General features: G+C 37.2%; 1 long non-coding RNA gene across 1 annotated transcript; it reads right to left on the reverse strand.

Moving 5' to 3' along the window:
• Positions 1 to 7,680: 7,680 nt before the first annotated feature.
• LOC147621705 (uncharacterized) lies at positions 7,681 to 8,386 on the reverse strand. Its single transcript, XR_015269904.1, has 3 exons — positions 8,253 to 8,386; positions 8,017 to 8,100; positions 7,681 to 7,924 (listed from the first exon to the last, which is right to left on the reverse strand). It is a non-coding gene; the product is annotated as an uncharacterized LOC147621705 (long non-coding RNA).
• Positions 8,387 to 25,366: the final 16,980 nt, after the last annotated feature.

Here is a 25,366-nt window from a genome sequence, read left to right on the forward strand (position 1 = left end):
CTTTGTACCTTTAAATCTTGCAAAGAATTCCCTTGAAATACAATGAGCATCAAAGAAAGCAAGCTTTCTAGACAAGAAACAAGCTTTACATGCTGCTTCTTTATCCGCATCTTGTAAAACTTGAACACTTTGTTTAATCTGTTCTTCATCTTTCAGTGAGAGAGACCCATTATTGCCTTGAAGTCTTAACCTGTCCAATTAAGATTGTGCCAACAAATTATGCTGGCTGTTATGAGTTGTTATAGCTTTACCACAAGACCAAATACTTTGCTGAAAACCATGCATAAGAGATTCCCATTTATATAACAAGGATGCATCAGTGGTAACCAAATTTGCAATACATGAGAAAATAGCCGATTTAAACAAAGGGTTCCCCAAATTCCTATTATTGATCATGAATGGCCTTTTCACACAAAGCCCATGCATACATACTTGTCAATGAAAGCAAGACAAAGTAGGAATGATAGGAAAGTGATCCAGCCGATGAGCTGCATACTGGACTGAAATAACACATGAAGGAGGTAGCCAACAATCCACATTTGCACATACATTCTATCCGATCTTGCCCAAGCACGACTGTGGGAAGCTAAATGATAGGAATACCCATAAGTAGTACCATGAACCTGATTCCATAAGTCCACAAGCCCCAAGTGATCCCAAAGAGCAATACAATGAATGTGTTCATGAACCTAGTTCCATAAGTAGTACCATGAACTTGATTCCATAAGTCCACAAGCCCCAAACACAATTGTGGGAAGCTAAATGATAAGAATACCCATAAGTAGTACCGTGAACCTGATTCCATAAGTCAACAAGCCCCAAGTGATCCTTAAGAGCATCCCAATGAATGCATTCACTAGGCATGATTTGCGCAAAACCAGTAGCTAAATCATGATGAGAGCAAACCATGTTAATGTCACCACATAACAAACCAGACCATGCAGCCTGCTGAGATAAGGTACACCACAATTGCCCTCTTGGTGAAGCAACATCAAACCCATAAACGCTAGCAATATGGAGGGGACCAAAGTTAGATTTTAAAGAGATAATTAACCATCTACTAGAGGGATCATTAAAGTGCATAGATGGCAAAAGTGCATTCTTAACAATAGTGAGAATGCTAGAGCTGCCCACCACATCCTGACAAAAAGAAACAAGCACCTTAGTAGGAGAGAGTCGGTGCTCCTGAAGATAGAAAACATCTAGGTCTAACTGCAAAATCCAAGTCCAAATCACCTTAAGTCACCTTAAGTTTGCCCGGGCAGTTTAGCCCCCTTGCATTGTAAGAGACTATTTTCATGATAACTGTGGAGTGGGTGTTGAAGTAACTACCTCCTCAAAATCATTCATAACAATCTCAATATCCACATTACCTAACAAAGAGTCCCTAGTGTGATTGCCTAATGATCTATTTTTGGGAAGACTTCAAAATTATGGTAATAGCACTCATCAACAAAATCTAGCAAGAGCAATACATGGAGCCAATCTTGAAGAATGGTATCATTAAGATTTGTCCTATTTTTTTTAATAATACTCTCTCTTTAGAGGCCTACCATCACTATATATATATATATATAGGTAAGTTGATTCGGTTGTGTGACATATAAGTTTCATTTTGTCTCTGTTATATTATTTTTAAATTTATTGTTTTTGTATTATATGCTTGTCAGCTTTCTAGTTATAAGTTGGCTACATTTTGTAGTATATATATTATAACTTAAAAATTTATAAAAGACATATGTAATAAGAATTATTATAACTACTAGCTTTAATGAATTATTAAAAAAAAAACCTTTACTCGGTTACGACTTATGCATGTAAATTTAATAATTAATTATTGAATTTGATAATGTAATATTAGTCAATTTATTATATGCACAATTTAACTATATATAATATATATGTTAAGGTATTTATAAAATTTATGCTATATATATATTAGTGAGTGAAATCTTGTATAAATTATATTACATTATTAGTGAGAGAAATTCTGTGTATATTTGTTAACCTATGACGGACATTGAGACGTATTATGTTTTATGTCATGTAATTAATTTAAGTATTCTGAGTCATGGGTCGGGATTGTCGGCACCATATGTAAAGGATAAAGGGATTGGGTGAACGCCGATGAGAGGCACACCTTGAATATCAGCAGGATAAGGGTTAGGATCGGCCGGCCATGTATGGGCGCCCATGTGTGAACGGCTAAGTCACCTATAAGGGTCAAATGTAACCTTAAAACTCTCATTCTCAATGTGTTGAATACAAAGTGTGCTCTTGCCTTATCTTCTCGGTCCTCTTCTCCTGCGTATGTGTGTGTGTGTGAGAGAGAGAGAGAGAGAGAGCGATCGAGCACTGTGTAGCGGCATGGCGGTGGCGAGATGATAGAGCGGCGACGGAGGCTCCTTCTTCACTGTGACGCGAGAATCCTTCACGCGACGGCGGTTTGAGCGGTGAGTGATAGAAGCACAACATTGAAGTTTTTGAACACGTGTGTGATTCCTTGGAAGACATTAGGGAAAAAGGGAGCTCATTTTGGGACCCTGTAAGAAATTCACTATTTTTTTATTTATTTCTCTCCTAAAAGACCTCAAAAATAGTAAAATACGGAAACGTGGCTCAGAACTGTCAGTAAGGACTACAAAACTGTCAGTTCAAAAAGAAATAAGATAATCTTTTGTCTAACTAACACGATTTTGCATTAAATATCTCCTTAGTTTTTTTTGTTTCCCGAAGATTCCGCATCTCTTTTGACGACGTGTGCAGGCCTCTCATAAAGAATCCATCACTGAACTTGATGATTGCACTTTTTCAAAATATTTACATGGATACTGCCACACTTCCACGATTCATGTTACAAAAAGACTATGAGATTGACAAGCATATTGAAGAAATATTTCATGGTGGTAAAGGAACCACTGTGTATGACCCTTGGAACAATATATTTGTAGATCTACAACAACTTCAAAGAAGAATGGTCGAGTTTTATGGAATAACATTTGAGGAGTGCAAAGGCATTTTGAAATTTGTTATCAAACTGGATGAGTGTGAGGTTGTAAAGGAAAAGAAAATGGAAAGGATTACTATTACATTGATAAATGGAGCACTTGATACATCATTGACTGAAGCGAGTTCGAAGTATTTTAGTGTGCAGTCAGAGAAACACATATGGTGGTTAGGCTTGTTCCAGGTATGATCATTTTTTTGCTTCGTACTTGATTTTAGTCATTGTTTTCAAATCTTTTATAGTAAGACTTTTGTTTTCTATAATCACAGGTAAAGATAGAATGAAACACTAGATTGGGTGTTTCACCACACGGAAATACCAAGAATAAATAAAAGACAAGTGCGAGGAGAGAATCTCCATGTTGCAGGAAAAGGTGATTTTCAAGTAGAGTGGCACATGGCGGGGGATCTTAAAACACTTAAGTGCATGTATAACGTTAGTAAAGGAGGCAACTCAAAGTCTCCTTGTCTTTACTGCAAAGAATCAGCTCAAGTAATGGATTCCAAATGGTGGAAGAGAGCACCTAATAGAGATAAAGTTGACCCTCACTTCAAGGCCATTCTTGACATTCCACTATGTAATGTTCACATATGCTCATTGCATGGTCTATGTCGAATTATTGAGAAATTGGTATTTTTGTATATTGGATTTTCTTGGAAACCTCGTCCCAAAAAAATAGAAAGGATGCTCTTCAAGCATTGGAAAAAGTGTTATCTGATATAGGTCTGCATGGAGGTGATGTTTATATCACAAAGGATTTTAAAAAGTCTACCAATGGCAAGGAGGTACCAATCAAGCCCTCTATTGGTGGTGTTAAGGCAAGAAGTTTCTTGTCTCGACCCAAACACAGTAGTAAGCAAGTAAGGCAAGGTAGAACAGTTTCAAGGATTAATTATGGATTGTGGAAGCAAGTCCATAATGCCGTGAAAGATCATGAGGCAGATGGAGAAGCACAAAATGTGAAGACAAAGGTGTGGAGGTCTCTTGATTAACTCTTCATGTTCTGTGACAATGTAACATGGACAAAAAGTGATTACAAGAACTTTGAAGAGGCAATTAAACATTTTGGGAAGTCAATGAAAGACGCATGGACAGCCTGCAATATAACTCACTACATGGTAAAGTTCTGTCTTCTTCTTTTACTTAAGTGTGATCCTCTTTTTTTATATAACTTACTATGCATTCTTATGTCTCTGTGAAAACAGCATATCATCTACAACCACCTTTCCTATTTTGTCAAAAAGTATGGATGCCCAGCAATTTGTCTACCCAAGGCATGGAGAAGTCTCACTACATGGCACGTAATGCATTTTTCAGACACACACAACACTACAGAGGGAGTCAAAAGGCAAATAGTCTGAAGGAAGTCTTCCAATGGTTTTACCGAGGCATACTACAGAGGCTGCATGCTAAAAGAAAAGTTGCTAGCTCGAAAGTCAAGCTTGCTTTTATTCTAGCCCAAAAGCAAAGACGAAGACAAACTTTGGACAATTCAATGGCAGCAGAGAGACATAGACAATGGAGGGATTCGAAGATATTTAGAAACCATAAATGGACAAGTAAACATGAATAGCAGTTTGTAACTTATTGGTGTTATGTCCACATGTTTTCAAACTCAATCAATAGATTTTTATTTTGTGGAACAAGTGACTCTTGGTGTTATGCCTATATGTTTTGAGACTCCATCAAAAGTATTTCTTTTGTGAAACATGTGATCTATATTAAACAAGCATCAATACATCCATGAGCTACACACAAAAAATTCAATCATTACTACTTAATTATGCTAGACACACTATTGATCCTTACCAATAAGGTACTGAGTGTGTACTGATGAGTGTGTACTGAGTGTCAAACGCTTTTAGAAGCTACTAATGAGTGTGTACTGAGTGTCAAATGCTTTTAGAAGCTACTGAGTGTGGGAAGAGTATTGAAGTGTCGTACGGTGATGGGACAAATGCAAAAGGGAAAGGTAGAGGATCAAAGACTTTGTACAAATCAGTTCAACTTCAACATAATGTTTGTGCTATATTTGATGACTAAATCCTATTACTCCCAGGGCCTACCAATCGGAACTCTCTTTTTGATCTTGATTGGACTCTTTTTCCTGGAGAGTGATATCTAATTCTTGCTCTGCCATTTCTGCTGCCACAGGAACATCCTCTTTTTACTCTGCTTCAAATGTGTCTTGTTCTTCAGCCTCTTGCCCTTGCTCTTCTAGAGAGTACTGACTAAAGACAATGTACATAAGGAATGCCATGGTTTCCTCAAGCACTCTACACTTTCTGGTGTGCAAGCTACAGTTGAATTTATATTTCTCAGGCAGGCTGTCAAATCTTCTATTCACATGGTACCTCAGCCTGTCTCAATGGAGACAATATGATTTATATGCACAAAAACCTTTTCACCTTCCACAATTCTTCCTGCCTCTGTCAGTTGTTTGAAGGCATCCCAATGATCTGAAAGAAAATCTCTGTGATGCTCCAATACAGAGCTCATAGTAAACTCCCTGTTTGAAAATACTGTGGTATATGTGGAAGTTCCTCTGAGCCTTGCATTTGTGAAGAAAGTCAAATAGGAGCAAATCTGGAGATTTGTGCTCTTCTGATTCCTTTTGTTTTGGGAGGGAAGACTCAGCTTTCTGCTCCAGTCTCTTCCTTTTGCCTGAACCAAAATTTATATATCATGAATTCTATATGCTGACATATGTAATCAGGGAATGTATAGGATATCACCAAACAACTCCCTTCATGAGCACACATGACTCACCTGGTGATTGCTGTGGTCTAAGTATAGCAGCAGAAAAGTCCAACTTTCTCTTGAAAGGAGGGGCCTGAGAATCAACTGTTCCAAAGCAAAAACTTTTCTCATCATCAAGGAAGAAATCCCCAGGGCCAAAGAAAGCAAAAAAATGAGGAAGAAATGAAAACCAAAAGAAATATAAGAATTTGCAAGAAAACGCGATATAGGGCTATTTGGAAAATTTTAAGCACTCTCCTCGCATTTTGTTGCAAACTTCTAGGTTCTATTGATATCCATCTTAAATCAAATAGATAGCTTACAGGTCAGTAAGACTCTCTATATCCTTATCTTCTTGTTTAATAGTATAACACACATACTTTTGGGATGTGATGTAGCTTAGATATTAGGATAAATACCACAAGCAGGAAAACTTTTGTATTGGACTAGTTGAAATGACTGAAGGCATGTTCCAGCAGGCTGCCTCATGAATTTGCAGGAAAACGCGAGGAGAAAGCTTTAGGAATTTCAAACAGCCGAAATCGCATTTTGTTGCAAATATAAAACTAGGATGTGGAAATTTGGGAGGGAAAGCTACTTATGAGGAGTCACTGAAGCAGCAAATAAAAGAATCCAAATCTGTTATAGATGAGGAGACTGTATAGAGGGAGCTGCAGATACAAAGAAGGTTGCAGGAGCTGGGGCCCTAACATAGTTGTCCATATTGAGGATGAAACTTCAGTGAATAATTTTGACTTGACAAAACCATGCTTGGCAGCATTGGCTCATAAGAAAGAGTATTGCTCAGATACTATCATTCTTGCAATGCTCTAGTAAGTGTCTTTTATTTTACATTTGTTTGCAAAACAATCCTTCTTGTACCTCCTTTACACCCTACCCTAATTATTGTTTGGTCCAATGCAGCATGATAAGAAGCTGGCTTAACCACGCTGTACAACATACAGTTCATATTATTACTCCTGCCATTTCCTCCAGGTTAAGAGATGCAAAGGAAACTCCCATGGATATTTTCAATTGGTTCAGACACTGCAATTTTGATGTTATCGATGTTTTGCTACTTCCATACCATAACAGGTATGTGGGTGACTGCTTCTTTTGGGATTCTTCTTTAAGATTGAGAACTCTTGTAGCCTTTGATTTCTTAATGCTTTTTTCCTTACACAGTGACCACTGGAGCTTTGCTTCTATTGATATCCAGCAGAAGCAATGCTTTATATTCAACTCTCTTAAAAACACACACAGAGAGCTGAAATTGTAAGTGATGTGTGTGCTATTTTTAACTTTAAACTTTATTATTTTATTTTAATGCACACTAACTGAATTATATGTATTGCAGTTGTATTAGAAGGTTTCTAGATGCATTGGATCACTGTCCTCCTAATGTCAATCTTTTGGATTCAATAGAGTCAATAAATTTAGAGGTAGAAAGTCGTTTCCCCTACTGATGTCTATTTCATGCTATGCCTTTGAACCTATTGAATAATTTTGTTTTGTTTAGATGTTAACAGTTTCTAACATATCTTTCCAACTGTACAAACACCACAACAAGATGATTCAAGTAGCTGCAGGGCTGCTGGAGAGTGCTGATCAGTGCCAAATATATACTTTCAAGCTATTTTGAGATAGGACAGCCAGACCTTGTAAGAAAAAATAATTTTCATTTAGCTTCAAAATAATTTTCATTTAGCTTCAAAATAATTGATATTGGTACAAAGTGTTCTAAATCATCATATGCCATTGCAGATGAGAGAAGATAGCTTCAGCTCGAACTATATATATAGTTTCAGAGCTGATACAATTTGGAAGTTTTTGAAGTATGCCTCTCCCAAACCTATTGTACCAGCTATACTGTCGAGTTGGGTGAGAGTCCGAGAAGGTGTCATACACCTTGATGACACAGATGATGCTGATGTGGTGCCACAGGAACAAGGACCTAGTGATGATGAGGAGAAGCCACAGGAACAAGGACCTGCTGCTGCTGATGTTATTGAGGAGAAGATGGAGCAGCACAGCAAACAGATTCTCCAGGGGTAGTAGAGAAGACAATGGAGCAGCACCAAGAGATTGTACAGGACAGGATGGAGTAGCAGAAAACAGATTCTCCAAAAAAAGATGATACGGAGAGCTTGGACCATGTAGAGCAACCTCTGGATCAGGCTGTAGATAAATAGAAAATGGTTGTCAAGAATATGTTCTACATATACAATTAAACACTTCTGTACAAAATTTTACTTTATTGAATATAATACCTTTGTTTATGGAGTCTGTGTTATCTCAATTTTCAAATTTTCAATGTCTTTGCATTTTATTGAACTCTCTCTTCTTTTGAGCACCTGTAAAAAAGCAATATGAATCAATAGGGTAAAGTAAACTAATAGCAGTGCTTAATGAGACTAGGATAAGTCAGATGATCTTGTTTTCTTAACACACCATGTGTGTTAGCATTGTCCAGCCAACTGATAAAAATGATCAGTAAAAAATATACCCGATTGAGCTAGCTCTGTTGCACATCGACCTTGGTATTGTTGTTCTCCTATCGATCCATGCAAAACATCTATAAATCCCAGAATACAATCGATGTTTTGCCATGTCTCATACGATGAAGGGTATAAATCTGAAATAAAATAACACAAGAATGTCAATAAGCAAAGAAAGAAAGCATCATCTTAAAAATCCATACACCTCATAAAGAACAAAACCACAATAGAAAAATATACAATTAGGCCTGTGTTACGGAAGATCATTTGGATAGTCTCGCAAGACAAGTTCTTTATGCATGTACACATGCTTAATCAAAACTTCTTTCACCGATATCTTCCCTCTGGTGATTTTAAAATCTCGTACTCTTCCCTTCCATGACACCAAGAAAATGTTTTTTGTCTGGGGTCTCTTTCTTTTGCTAGGTTGCATGAGCACCCATGCTCCTTTCGAAACACTAAACCTTTCCCAAGTTCCTTCCATTTTGACTGTACTTGAATTCTCTACCGAAGAAATAGAAGAAGCAGGTCGACGGGGTAATGATGTGTGGTATAAGTCTACCTTCATAGCATTATCATCCACAGAGCGTCTTCCACAAGAACGGCCATAGTTTTTATTCACCATGGAGACCTTGTGAATCTGTAACAACAGCAAAGTAATGTAAACAAGATAACAAAGTGAAGTTTCAAGAAAGAGAAAGTGGGCAGACAGACAGTTGACAAGAAACATCTTACTCTAAGCCAAACAGGATCAAGGGAGCAGTTTTAAAAAAGAAGAGGCTGCTACACAATGAGGCAGTGGTGTAGAATGGTAGACCTTTCGAAGGAAAGGTTGCACAACATTTCAAAGTTCAAAGGAAGGTGGAAGCGGGAAGGCCCTTGTCAGAGAAAATGTCAGACTAGATTCTATCTTCATGTCCAAAGATCTTGTGAGAATAAAAAACCAATCTCCACATTAATGTAGCACGCTTGTACCTACATAAAGTATTGTTTCTTTTATCTATTTTCTCTTATTTTTGTGAATTTCCAACGTTACGTTGGCCCTCTGTTAATTGGTTGTGAGCTTATTTTTCCAAACCGTAAAAGGCCCCAAAATGAGCTCCCTTTTTTCCTAATGGCACAATGAGCTACATAAATGTAAAGCCTTAGGCTTAACCTTGAGTGGAAAAGCCGGAGATTGGTATCGAACTTTACGGGTTGAAGAGCGTACTCACTATCCCACTCTCAAGAGATTGTTCTTGAAAGAATACATACGGGAGGGTGTGCTTTGGGGGGTAGCATCTCAACTCCAAAAAGCTGAACGCGAGGAAGGGGAGTCAGTTAGAGACTTTATTAGTCGATTAAAGCATCTAATATCTGCACTCCCGATGAGCGCTTCAATAACAACCAACTGCTCGATAGATTCATTCGAGGATTGCGCCACGAGGACATATACAATGGCTTAGTCATTAGAGGTCTTACGATGTGGGAAGCAGTCACTGCCAATGCAATCCAGTTAGAAGACAACTTGATGATTGCAGGTAAAAAGGTGTCTTCGGAGACAAAATTCGTTAGTTCGCAAGTATCTGGGCACGAGCCAATGACGGTAAAACCTATTGCCAAGGAGCCCAAAATATCCGAAATGTTTGTGACTGACCTTACTAAGGCTCTCCAAGAATACTTTTAGGGGCTCAAAATAGCCATATGTACCCAAGAAGAGAGAAACAATGGTGTTCGGTTTGCTTAGGACCACATAGTACGAGTGAATGTCCCACATTCAGAGTTAAATTCAATGGGAATTGCAATGCATGTGGTAAGTATGGCCATCAATCTAAGGATTGCCTAGTACTTAAGCGTATGTTGGCAAATCAAGCACCACTAGCCTGGTCAAACACACCTCAAGTACCCGCGCTGATGCCTGCACCACCTGTCGAGCAACCGTCACAGCACATAGTTCCAAGGAACCCGAATGTAGTCCAATCTATGCCGTTACCACCGCTAGTGCTAGGACCACAGCCTCCACATCCAAGGGTTACCCCTATAAACCAGATGGGTTGTGAGTCACATAGTGCGTGTGGGGATTATGAAGAGGAGATAGACCCCACTTTTCAATATGGGATTGATACGTTTGAAATGACTCCCCAATACTACATGGAGGATCATTTTGGGCAAGTCAAGCCTGTATATCAAGCGACTGCTCTTGCCACAAGAGGGAAAAACCTTAATACCTTGGCGAGGAGACCACCTCTTCAATGCTACGATTGTGGTGGACCGCATCATGTAGCGGAGTGCCCTAATAGGCTACAGAAGATCGCTACTCAAATGCAACCAAATCAAGGGAGAACATCGGGAATGCCGGTACTTACATGTAATCGTTGTGGCATAGATCATTTGATTGCTCAATGTCCGCATAATCCTAGTGCACCTAAGATTACGCCATTGAATTTGGTTGAGGTCAGTAACGAGGCACGAGGAACCACACCTGTTGTACCCGTGAATGTAGTTACACGGTCAATGCTTCAAAATCAAAACTACATTCTTGAAGAGAGAGATACTTCATCAATTGCTCGAGCAAAGAAAAAGAAAACGCGGCGGAAGAGATCGCTTAATACCACGAGCTCCAAGCCTAGTTCAAAGACTAACATAGGAACAGGAGACGACCTCGTGTATATGAATGATCCTGAAGATGATTCGGATTCAATAGAAACCATGGGGACCAAAGCCACTACCTTAAGGGAGGACCCCACTCGGGAGCTCAACGAAGGAGAATCAAGCGAATACATAAATCAGGGGAAACAAAAGGAAACTCCCCCAGCCCCACAACCAAGTCAGCTAATGCCCTCTCGGCCACCCAAACTGACTGAGACTCCCCAAGACAAGCCACGTGGGCCAAAAACCCTCAAGAAAAAGATTGAAACTTACCCAAACCCAGTTGAGGATATTGAACAAGTGCAACACTTAAGGGGTTTGGTGGAAGAAACACAAAGAGAACTGGAGCCAAACCCTAGAAAAATCCAAATTCCAGACACAGTGTTTCCTACGCAAGTTCAGCCTCATAGGAACCATAAACCGTTAGCTATATCTAGTATCATTCGGGAAGAAAGTGAGGATAGGACGTCAGGAAGTGGGCAACCACCCTTCGTGCTTGAAAGAATGTTTAGTGAGGGAATGCCTGACCCCATCGAAGAGGAAGTGATTCCATCTTCACCAGTCCCTAGTCAAGGGGCGATATCTCGAAAAGTACCGTTGAATGTGTCCAAGCTAATGGATTTCATGTCCTCTGAAATCAGAACCAATTTTGCATTTTTCAGAGGTAAAAAATGCAGCCTTGCATTTTTTAAGGTTATAGCGCAATATTATGCTCTGGTGGGGTCTACATAAGCGAAATATTGTTGTTTTCTTCTTTTCACCCTCCTCTCCCTCTACTTCATCTTTTTATAGGCTTCTATGACTGAAAATAATATGCAAAAAAATATATAGTATATATATTGTGTAGCTAACCTATAGAGCCATGTGGAGATTACTTTCCAACACCTCCTCTTTAGCTCCATATGAAGGGTCTAATATCGTAAAAGATAATCAAGAGTATGTTAAGGTAGAGACTTTTTGAAAAGATTAGAAATATTATCTTTTGTATAGCAATAAAGTACTTGGTTTTGTCTCAAACCACCAAATTTTGTGGTAGTACTATAGCACTCTAAGAATTTGAGAAAATTACTATTGAAGAAGTCGGGGAATACTTTATATGGTGAAGAATCTGTTGTTGTAGCCATAAATATTTGGAAGAAGCATCAAGATAAGACCTGTATTCTGCTTCTATTGATGAAGAGGATCTAACTTGTATTCTATTGATGAAGAGGATCTAACCTGTTGCGTTTGAGATTTCTATGAAATAAGTTCTAATCCAATCATAAACTAATAGCTTGATGTAGAACGTTGTGTAACAACACAACCTACCCAATAAAGCCGACCAAAGTATCTCCATCCACATAATTGACTCCATAATCAAGAGTGCCATGAAGAACCCTTAATGCAGCTTGCTTATGAGAGTTACATGGTTATAAAGAGAACTGACTGAGTGGAATTAAAGCATAACAAATATCAGGATGTGTGTTGACCAATTAAGGAAAATAACAAATAAATTGTCGTCGATACTCTCTAGAATCCACCTCAGGAGAATCATCATCCTTTGATAACTTGGTACTTGGATCCATTGGACAAGAAATATGAGCACATTGTGTCATGCCAAACTTATGTAATATCTTCATTGTATATTTTCTTTGGGAAATAAAGATTTCAAAAGGAAATTGCTAAACTTCCATACCTAGAAAATAGTGCAGTAGTCCAAGATCTATCATGGTAAAATTTGTCATAAGTTGCAATTTGGCCCATGTTGTAAGATTTGATGAAGAGCCTGTAATGATAAGATCATCCATATAAAGTATCAAAATGCATATAACATCATCCTCTACTAGGAGAACATAAAGATTTGAATCTACAAAAGGTTGTGTAAACTTCAATGAATGAAGAAATCCATCAATCTTCTGATACCAAGCTCAAGGTGCATATCATAGAGAGCCCTCTTAAGAAGATATACAAAGTGTTCAAAACCTTTGATGACAAATCCTTCCGACTAGTACTCCACATAAAATTTCTCTTCTAAATCTCCATTGAGAAAATCTGACTTAACATCCATTTGAAAAACAAGCCAGGCATATTGAGCTACGATAGCAAGAACCACTCAAATAGTAGAATGTCAAGCTATAGGAGCAAAATGTTCATGAAAATCCTTGCCTTCCTTTTGAGCATATCCTTTTGCAAACGAGATGAGCTTTATGTTTGTCATGAAAACCATCTAAATGAAACTTGACCTTGGAAAGTCACTTAAGACCAATCACCTTCTGATCAATAGGTCGTGGAAACAACTGCCATGAGTTATTCTCCTCGATAGATTGAAGTTTTGCTTTCATAGCATCACACTACTGAGGATCTGAAGAAGCTTATTGAAAAGTCTTGGGCTCAATAACATCCATAATGCAAGCAATAAGAGCAATATTGACCATATGATCACTTTGTAGCACACATGAGGATGAAGTCTAAACATCATGGTGTGATATACTTACATCCTTGAGAAGGGTTTTGACCCATTTAGGAGGAGCCTTTCTAGAAGAAGGAACAACCAATGTAGTGGATGTTGAGGGTATCATAGCTTGTTAAGATGTGGAAGTTGGAGGTAAAATAGCCAAACATGAGGATGTGGATTGTGTAATGATCTCTGGCCAAATCTCTAAGTGAGAGCAAGGATCTAATGGGGTTGAAGGAGAGGGAACTCCACATAGTCCAAAAGTATGCTCATCAAAAGTAGCATCACAAAGAGAGAATAAGGTCGCCTTTAGTAGGATCCCAAAAAAGGCGAGTACCATAGCCCATGAAAATCAATGGTTTGGATTTAGCATCTATTGTCCTTCTCTTATGTTTGGGAATATGAACATGAGCGATACAGTAAAAAATATGTAGATGAGAAATTGATAGCTGAAATCCAATATATACCTCTTGTGGTGTCTTAATTATCCATAACTACTTTTTGTAAGGGATCTATTGAGATGATAAATTGAAGTTGCAACAGCTTTGTCCCAAAATGAAGAAGGTAGCTTTTCATGATGCAACATTAATGGATCTCTCCATTTCTTTGACCGTGCGATTCTTTCGTTCAATGACACCATTTTGTTGAGTTGTGTATAAGGAAGAGTTGTTTAACATTGTATGCCCTTGGATGAGCCTAGAAAATCCTCCTCAAATGCTATAAATTCTCATGCATTGTTGGACCTTAAGATGGAGACCTTGTTCCTTGTGTGCGCATTTCAACCTGAGTAAGCCATGTTTGAAAATGTGTGGATGCATCTAACTTCTTACAAAGTAAACATACTGTGAGATCCCTGTTCCCACCGAGCAACGGATTCAGGGTACTAGCAGCGGAAGTAGCACTTCTCGCGTAGGACAGGGGTCCCACACTCGGGGCCTCACCCACGGATATCCGGACAAGAGACTAATCCGTCGGTTTTTCCAAAACTGAACCCGGAAAAACTTCCCTTACCTGGAAAGCACGGGCGATTCCACCAAGATAACTTTTTACTCTAACGTAGTCAAGATCATTACTGATCACGCTGATCCGACTGCACCTATAAAGATACTCGGTCGGATCAAGGAAGAAACTTGCACTTGGATCATTGGGATCAACGCGTTTTTCCCCATCAAGAGGCACAGCCGTTGATTCCTATCCATAGAACAATTACTATCCGGGATTTACTTTATCTATCGTAATAAAGAAATTGAGTCTCGATTTACGGATCCATCAGTCCAGCCTAACCCCATCCGATCCCATGGGTTAGCCAACCGCCCAACCACTGTAGTGATGGGATCCAATTTGGAATTTGGTTAGGTTTTGTCCCGGGTACCAAGGAAAAGAGTTCCAAGGCCCCCTAGCCGGAAGTTCATGCAAACATAAAACTAGCCACACCACTTACACACCCAATATGAAATTGCCTTTTTCTTAGCATCAGCTAACTTTAAAACAATCCTTTAATGAAAATATAGTACCACTGATCACAATCTTCCAATTTATCCGGTTGATTCATAATTTCCCATCATTCCTTCATCAAAGTATCTATGGCATCATTGGCAACTAGAATGCTCACCACCTGTCCACACAGGGGCCGTTTCAATAGTTCCTAGCCCATAATACTCGGCAATATAATCACTTATCAAGATGGACTCTCGTTGAAGATCAGCAAGATCAACCAACAGATCCATATAAAGAGCCATGGACTCATCCGTTGAGGACCAGCAAGGTCAGTCAACCAGATCCATGCCCGGTTTCAGAAAACAACTCTTACTCCTTGTTCCAATATCTTCCTCGACGCACGTGTGGGTATCCTAGGCGACCCACAGCCCGAGGACCGTATGGTCAGCACCCTCTAGGATCCTTCGCAGGTGACCGAGCGCTTCACTCATAGGCCGCTTCCTTGGTCCCTCATCCACCGTACCGGAAGCTCACCATTTTAATCGAACCGAGGCTGGTCAAGACCTCGGTCGACCTTGCTACGCGAGACGTCCTCCATTGACTCTCCGTCAGCAGAGTTACAACTTTATCAGTTAGGTCTCCACGACCTTCATCACAAGACGGTCAAAATGCTTCCCCAGCATTCTTGACATAAAACAGCCATTTACAAACAGCATTTACAAACAGTTTACAAATACAATTTCTATATTAACTCTCATTTTTCCACATTATCCCTCACTAATCCACATTACTTATTCCACATTCCATTTATATGTGTACTCATCCAATCACATCATTTTCCATCTCTTCACTTCAGATTCCTTCACATCACATATCATATATTCACATCCATATCCACATCCATACATCCACATCCACATCCACATTCACATCCATACATCCATATCCACATCCATACATCCACATCCACATCCACATTCACATCCATACATCCACATCCACATCCACATTCACATCCATACATCCACATCTACATGCTTACCTCCATTTTCACATCCTCATTTATACATCCACATCCCATATCCACATTCATACATACACATCCACATCCACATTTACATCCATACATCCACATCTACATGCTTACCTCCATTTTCACATCCTCATTTATACATCCACATCCCATATCCACATTCATACATACACATCTATATCCACATCCATACATCCACATCCACATGCATACATCCACTATCACGTCCTCATTCATACATCCACATCCACATACATACATACATCCACATCCACATTCCCATTCACATCTATACATCCACATCTACATCCACATACATACATACATCCACATCCACATTCCACATTCACATCTATACAGCCACATCTACATCCACATTCACATCTATACATCCACATCTACATCCACATTCACATCTATACATCCACATTCACATACATCCACATCCACCTTCCCATTCACATATATACATCCACATCTACATCCACATACATACATACATCCACATTCCACATTCACATCTACACAGCCACATCTACATCCACATTCACATCTATGCATATACATCTTCATGCATACATCCCTTCCACATTCATACATCCACACTCCCATCTCCACATCCACACATCCACACTCCCATCTCCATATCCACACATCCACATACATACATCCATTTTCACATTCCCATTCATATAACCCCATATGCCTTCACATCTAATCTTTTACATCACATCCATTCTCACCCTATCACAACCCATATACATCTTATCCTATCACATGCACTTCTTACCTCATCCCATACACATCTTATCAAATCTTAATTCATCTTATCACCTCATAACTTATTTCATAAGCATCTTATCACCTCTTGTCACATCTTATACACCTCTTATCACATCTTGTCACATCTTATCACCTCTTGTCACATCTTATACACCTCTTGTCACATCTTATACACCTCTTATCACATCCTATCACATCTCATATCTATTTATAGAATACAAGAGAATTCTTATATTTGATATAAGATTTCTTTACACATTTTATTAATGCATAAATTCTATTTAAGGAGATTAATACTTTCGAAGTAAAAATAAATCTTTTATGCATCTTCTTATGCATAAATTCAATTTGGTAGGAATTACACTTTTAGAATAAAAGAATTTCTCGTATGCATCTAAGTTATGCATAAAATCCATTAATGATGAAAATCACACTTTTAGTATAAAAGAATATCTTTTATGCATACCTCTATGCATGAAATCCAAATATAATAAAAGTCACACTTTTAAAATAAAATAATCAACTTTTATGCATACCTTTATGCATGAAATTCAAATATAATAAAAGTCACACTTTTATAATAAAATAATCAACTTTTATGCATACCTCTATGCATGAAATCCAATTATGATAAAAGTAACACTTTTACAATAAAATAATCATCTTTTATGTATACATCAATGCATGAAATCCAAATATGATAAAAGTAACACTTTTATAATAAAATAATCAACTTTTATGCATACTTTTATGCATGAAATTCAAATATAATAAAAGTCACACTTTTATAATAAAATAATCAACTTTTATGCATACCTCTATACATGAAATCCAAATATGATAAAAGTAACACTTTTATAATCAACTTTTATGCATACCTCTATGCATGAAATCCAAATATGATAAAAGTAACACTTTTATAATAAAATAATCAACTCTTATGCACACTTCTATGCATGAAATTCAATTGTGATAAAAGTAACACTTTTATAATAAAATAATCAACTTTTATGCATACCTCTATGCATGAAATCCAATTATGATAAAAGTAACACTTTTATAATAAAATAATAAACTCTTATGCATACTTCTATGCATGAAATTCAATTGTGCTAAAAGTAACACTTTTACATTAAAATAATAATCTTTTATGCATACCTCTATGCATGAAATCTAATTATGATAAAAGTAACACTTTTATGTTAAAATAATAATCTATTATGCATACCTCTATGCATGAAAATCAATTATGCATAATATAAAAATCAATTTCTCTATGAATATCTTGAAATAATCTTGGATGATATTTCCTAGAATATGGTAGGAAGTCCTCTTTTCATGCTTTGAATGAAATTATTTTATGCGTAATTTTTATAAAAATTTTGCCATAGCTCCGTTGCTATGACTGATAAATCTCAATTTTTTCTAAGGGATAAAGCTTATCATTAAGAATTAATTAGAATGATCCCTAATTGGATCAATAATCCATAATGGATTGAATCATTAATATTCATGAAATACATAAACTAAAAGCATAGGAAAAAGCCATTAATTTGACCTCAAGTATAGATTAATCTTGGATTAAGGAAAAGCTTTATGAAAAGCTTCATTTGGATTGAGGATGGGTCATGAGTATGACCATTTCTTGAGTGAGAGAGAGAAATTTCATAAAAACCATTTGAATTAAGCATAAATAGAAATTTATGTAATTCTTAACTATCAGTAATCAATTAACTTCAATAGCATTCATCAAATTATGTAACTCTTCACTACCATTCATCAATTAACTTCAATAAAATTCAAAAAACCATTCTAATTAAGCTTCTCAAGCTTGAGAGGGGTTGAGAAGAGAGAAACATTGAGAAATTATAGAAAATGATCAAAATTCACTAATTACCTTACAAACTGCTTGATTCTTTGTTCATGGTAGAGGCCCCCAAAACCAATCAATTGGTTAAGTATGTTGATGGAGCCACCAATGGGGATTGAAGAAAGAGGGAAGCTCCAAAAACTAGTGAATTATTAATGAATTCACAGTTCTTGGCTTAGGTGGAGTAGAGTAACGATGCATAAACACTATATATTTTTCAACAAGGGGTAGGCTTCTATTTATAGGAAAAGTTGAGCTCCTAACCAAACAAACTGATTCTAGAATTTTCCAAATCAGTTTGGTCAATTTTTGACCATTTTTAGGTCAGTTAAGCTAGGAGAGAGGAGAGATGAAATATCTCAATTTTTATGAGTTTAAAACTCATTCAAGCATGTGAAATATGCACCTCCTTTAAAGAACTCCCCTTCCTTACATATGTGTCAAAATGGAATCATTATACCCAAATATCTCATATTTTTAATATTGCTCATAGTTTTTTACTAATAAACCTTGTACATTTTCAACTCTTCATCTTATGTGAAATATGCACCTCCTTTAAAGAACTCCTCTTCCTTACATATGTGTCATAGTTTTTTTTACTAATAAACCTTGTACATTTTCAACTCTTCATCTTATGTGAAATATGCACCTCCTTTAAAGAACTCCCCTTCCTTACATACGTGTCAAAATGGAATCATTATACCCAAAATATCTCATATTTTTAATATTGCTCATAGTTTTTTACTAATAAACCTTGTACATTTTCAACTCTTCATCTTATGTGAGCATTTACTCATTTTTGGATACCCAAAATATCTCATATTTTTAATATTGCTCATAGTTTTTTACTAATAAACCTTGTACATTTTCAACTCTTCATCTTATGTGAGCATTTACTCATTTTTGGGTATCTTCTTTTACAAATTGGATTTATCTCCTCCCTACACATGGATTGATGCTATTGGCCCATAGGAACCTTAATTGGACCATAATCCAAAAATTTCTGAAAATCTAGACCCTTAGGCTAAGGTCCTTTATACACATTTCCAATTAATTTCAATTGCACATTGGAAAATTCTTTTTGAATTTCTGTTTCAGGGAAATTCATCTTAATTATAAGAGATATTTTTCTATCCAAAAATATTCAAAATCTGAATATTCTCTCTCTAGAATATTTTCTCTCTCTAGGTTAAAATAGTTAGAAACAAGGTCTTTATATTTCTGAAGAGGGATTGATTACAGGGGAAGATACTAGACATCAAAAAAGGGGGTGGGAGAGGAATCTTACATTCTACCCCACTTAAAAAACGGGAGATGTCCTCATCTCGCAACTTGGGATAATTTCGCAAGATGCACGAATAAAGATTAACCACCAAGAAAAGTCTCAAAGAGAGTAAGATTCAAGACAAGAACAAGATTTAAACTTTATTCATTCTTGGAACATATATAGTAAAGATAGAAGAACTCTTTACACTTCCATAAGCCCGTCCATCATATGATCACAAAAGCAGCACTCACAAGCTGCGCATGTATAAGGTAACTCATCTATGGGAATAATTCTGTTGGTTATTGCCACACCTATCTCAGTGGTATGAGGTGATCTAACAAAAGGACCTCTGTGACAGGTAAGCCGAAAACGGGGTAAAGGCATATCTTCTCATGAGGAAGAAAACACGCCAGTAAGAAGACCCGCTCAGAAAACCCAAGATGTCTTGATCTCATGACGCAGTAGTATCGGGGACCCAAACCCAAAGCTTCAATAACCATGGCTAAGCGGACATTGTTACGAAAGTGCTGCTGACCCCAGGGTGTTACCCTAGTTATGTCTTGATAGGTCTGCCATTTGGTCTGAGATACAGAAGTTCCCAAGTGAGGGAAAAGTGAGCGCTCATACTGTTCTATAAAATCCTTCTTCACAGACTCACTTGCGTCTTGAAGGTGAGGAATCATTATGGATAAAACTAATTCTTGTTGCCAAGACATGAAGGAGATTAAGAAAGAAAGGAGATCGATGGGAGTAAGATTACTGTGAACGACAAGTAAAAGTTACGACTTATATAAAGGAAGGAGCTAGCGTAACTTAGAAGCCAACGGTAACTTGCCACTGAAGTTTTACCGTCTTTCCATGATTTGTGTTTGGCACATTTTTCTATAGAAGGCATTCAGAACTTTGAGATGAGGAGATAAAAGAAGTTCGTAAGCTAAATCACCTACTTTCTTTGGTCCACAATATCTGGGAGATAACTTCTTATACTTCCCAAGAGATAAAGAACTTCTTTTGGGCCGTACTCGAATGAAGACCAAAACCTTGATATCCAAAACATCGATTCTCACTTCTAAATTCATTGTTCTGAATCCCTAAAACAGGTGGGACTCTTGAGAAGTATTCAGGGAAAAGGTTCTTCCTTTTTTAAACAGAATCTTTCTTTTATTTTAGAGAGAGAATAATTATAAGATCAGAAAGGGAGATTCTTACTCCTGTATACCTCGAAGGCTGGGGAGGAATCTTACATTCTACCCTACTTAAAAAGTGCAAGATGTCCTCATCTCGCAAGTAGAGGACAACTCTTTTTCTTAAGATCTAATTTTATTCTGGGGTTCCTTATATTCTGGTCAACCCAACAAAATACTGGGATAAATATCCCTTATATAGAACTCATAACAATTCATTCAGATCATATCATTCATATCTTTAACATGATAATGGTCCATTAAACCGAAAAATTTCCTTCTGAACATTCCTCCACGGAAATTTCAGTCAAGCAAGTTCTCAATTTGTCATCCCTTAACTTAATCTACCATCTCAAGTGTTAATAGTAGCAATTTGACAGCACAATCCACTAATCTCATAGTGATTTGCTGAAATCATTATCATCATTCCAGTTATGAATATCATCACAGGGACTCGTCCCATTCATCCTCATTGTGGTTTCGCTCAGCTTGTTACATTTCAACTAAATTTCAGAATTCATCATTTTCCAATCAGAATCCAAATCAATTTCATGAGTTCCCAAATAGAATTAAAAATCATATCAACCACATTCGAATTCATCATCTGGATAGCATTAACGCTTATAATTTCAAGTCTTAGATTTACTCGTATATACTGTCAGTGAAGAGCTGTAGTATACTCTCGGTATATACGGGTAGTCACGGCCCTTGGAATTATAAGGTAAATACCATCATATCTAGGCCTCAAGAAAGTCAGGGATTCTATATAATTACGGTATTTCCATCTGAAGACCCCATTACCAAATTACGAATTGCAGTTTGAATATAAAATTGTATGAATTATATCACACAATTATAACCTTTTTGTGCTTCTTGATAAATTTTTGACATATTTGGTTTCTCAGTTGATCTTTATTAGCCAAAGGCTCTGATACCAACTGTGAGATCCCTGTTCCCACCGAGCAACGGATTCGGGGTACTAGCAGTGGAAGTAGCACTTCTCGCGCAGGACAGGGGTCCCACACTCGGGGCCTCACCCACGGATATCCGGACAAGAGACTAATCCGTCGGTTTTTCCAAAACTGAACCCGGAAAAACTTCCCTTACCTGGAAATCATGGGCGATTCCACCAAGATAACTTTTTACTCTAACGTAGTCAAGATCATTACTGATCACGCTGATCCGACTGCACCTATAAAGATACTCGGTCGGATCAAGGAAGAAACTTGCACTTCGATCATTGGGATCAACGCGTTTTTCCCCATCAAGAGGCACAGCCGTTGATTCCTATCCATAGAACAATTACTATCCGGGATTTACTTTATCTATCGTAATAACAGAAATTGAGTCTCGATTTACGGATCCATCAGTCCAGCCTAACCCCATCCGATCCCATGGGTTAGCCAACCGCCCAACCACTGTAGTGATGGGATCCAATTTGGAATTTGGTTAGGTTTTGTCCCGGGTACCAAGGAAAAGAGTTCCAAGGCCCCCTAGCCGGAAGTTCATGCAAACATAAAACTAGCCACACCACTTACACACCCAATATGAAATTGCCTTTTTCTTAGCATCAGCTAACTTTAAAACAATCCTTTAATGAAAATATAGTACCACTGATCACAATCTTCCAATTTATCCGGTTGATTCATAATTTCCCATCATTCCTTCATCAGAGTATCTATGGCATCATTGGCAACTAGAACGCTCACCACCTGTCCACACAGGGGCCGTTTCAATAGTTCCTAGCCCATAATACTCGGCAATATAATCACTTATCAAGATGGACTCTCGTTGAAGATCAGCAAGATCAACCAACAGATCCATATAAAGAGCCATGGACTCATCCGTTGTTGAGGACCAGCAAGGTCAGTCAACCAGATCCATGCCCGGTTTCAGAAAACAACTCTTACTCCTTGTTCCAATATCTTCCTCGACGCACGTGTGGGTATCCTAAGCGACCCAGAGCCCGAGGACCGTATGGTCAGCACCCTCTAGGATCCTTCGCAGGTGACCGAGCGCTTCACTCATAGGCCGCTTCCTTGGTCCCTCATCCACCGTACCGGAAGCTCACCATTTTAATCGAACCGAGGCTGGTCAAGACCTCGGTCGACCTTGCTACGCGAGACGTCCTCCATTGACTCTCCATCAGCAGTTACAACTTTATCAGTTAGGTCTCCACGACCTTAATCACAAGACGGTCAAAATGCTTCCCCAGCATTCTTGACATAAAACAGCCATTTACAAACAGCATTTACAAACAGTTTACAAATACAATTTCTATATTAACTCTCATTTTTCCACATTATCTCTCATTAATCCACATTACTTATTCCACATTCCATTTATATGTGTACTCATCCAATCACATCATTTTCCATCTCTTCACTTCAGATTCCTTCACATCACATATCATATATTCACATCCATATCCACATCCATACATCCACATCCACATCCACGTTCATACATCCATATCCACATTCACATCCATACATCCATATCCACATCCATACATCCATATCCACATCCACATTCACATCCATACATCTACATCCACATCCACATTCACATCCATACATCCACATCTACATGCTTACCTCCATTTTCACATCCTCATTTATACATCCACATCCCATATCCACATTCATACATACACATCCACATCCACATTCATATCCATACATCCACATCTACATGCTTACCTCCATTTTCACATCCTCATTTATACATCCACATCCCATATCCACATTCATACATACACATCCATATCCACATCCATACATCCACATCCACATGCATACATCCACTATCACGTCCTCATTCATACATCCACATCCACATACATACATACATCCACATCCACATTCCCATTCACATCTATACATCCACATCTACATCCACATACATACATACATCCACATCCACATTCCACATTCACATCTACATCCACATTCACATCTATACATCCACATCTACATCCACATTCACATATATCCACATCCACCTTCCCATTCACATCTATACATCCACATCTACATCGACATACATACATATATCCACATCCACATTCCACATTCACATCTATACAGCCACATCTACATCCACATTCACATCTATGCATATACATCTTCATGCATACATCCCTTCCACATTCATACATCCACACTCCCATCTCCACATTCCCATTCATATAACCCCATATGCCTTCACATCTAATCTTTTACATCACATCCATTCTCGCCCTATCACAACCCATATACATCTTATCGTATCACATACACTTCTTACCTCATCCCATACACATCTTATCAAATCTTAATTCATCTTATCACCTCATAACTTATTTCATAAGCATCTTATCACCTCTTGTCACATCTTATACACCTCTTATCACATCCTATCACATCTCATATCTATTTATAGAATACAAGAGAATTCTTATATTTGATATAAGATTTCTTTACACATTTATTTATGCATAAATTCTATTTAAGGAGATTAATACTTTCGAAGTAAAAATCAATCTTTTATGCATCTTCTTATGAATAAATTCAATTTGGTAGGAATTACACTTTTAGAATAAAAGAATTTCTCGTATGCATCTAAGTTATGCATAAAATCCATTTATGATGAAAATCACAGTTTTAGTATAAAAGAATATCTTTTATGCATACCTCTATGCATGAAATCCAAATATAATAAAAGTCACACTTTTAAAATAAAATAATCAACTTTTATGCATACCTTTATGCATGAAATTTAAATATAATAAAAGTCACACTTTTATAATAAAATAATCAACTTTTATGCATACCTCAATGCATGAAATCCAATTATGATAAAAGTAACACTTTTACAATAAAATAATCATCTTTTATGCATACATCTATGCATGAAATCCAAATATGATAAAAGTAACACTTTTATAATAAAATAATCAACTTTTATGCATGAAATTCAAATATGATAAAAGTCACACTTTTATAATAAAATAATCAACTTTTATGCATACCTCTATACATGAAATCCAAATATGAAAAAAGTAACACTTTTATAATCAACTTTTATGCATACCTCTATGCGTGAAATCCAAATATGATAAAAGTAACACTTTTATAATAAAATAATCAACTCTTATGCACACTTCTATGCATGAAATTCAATTGTGATAAAAGTAACACTTTTATAATAAAATATTCAACTTTTATGCATACCTCTATGCATGAAATCCAATTATGATAAAAGTAACACTTTTATAATAAAATAATAAACTCTTATGCATACTTCTATGCATGAAATTCAATTGTGCTAAAAGTAACACTTTTACATTAAAATAATAATCTTTTATGCATACCTCTATGCATGAAATCTAATTATGATAAAAGTAACACTTTTATGTTAAAATAATAATCTATTATGCATACCTCTATGCATGAAAATCAATTATGCATAATATAAAAATCAATTTCTCTATGAATATCTTCAA

Source organism: Cibotium barometz, chromosome 30 (assembly GCF_041138505.1).
Source record: "Cibotium barometz isolate CiBa-2024 chromosome 30, ASM4113850v1, whole genome shotgun sequence".
In the NCBI taxonomy this organism is placed as follows: Eukaryota; Viridiplantae; Streptophyta; class Polypodiopsida; order Cyatheales; family Cibotiaceae; genus Cibotium; species Cibotium barometz.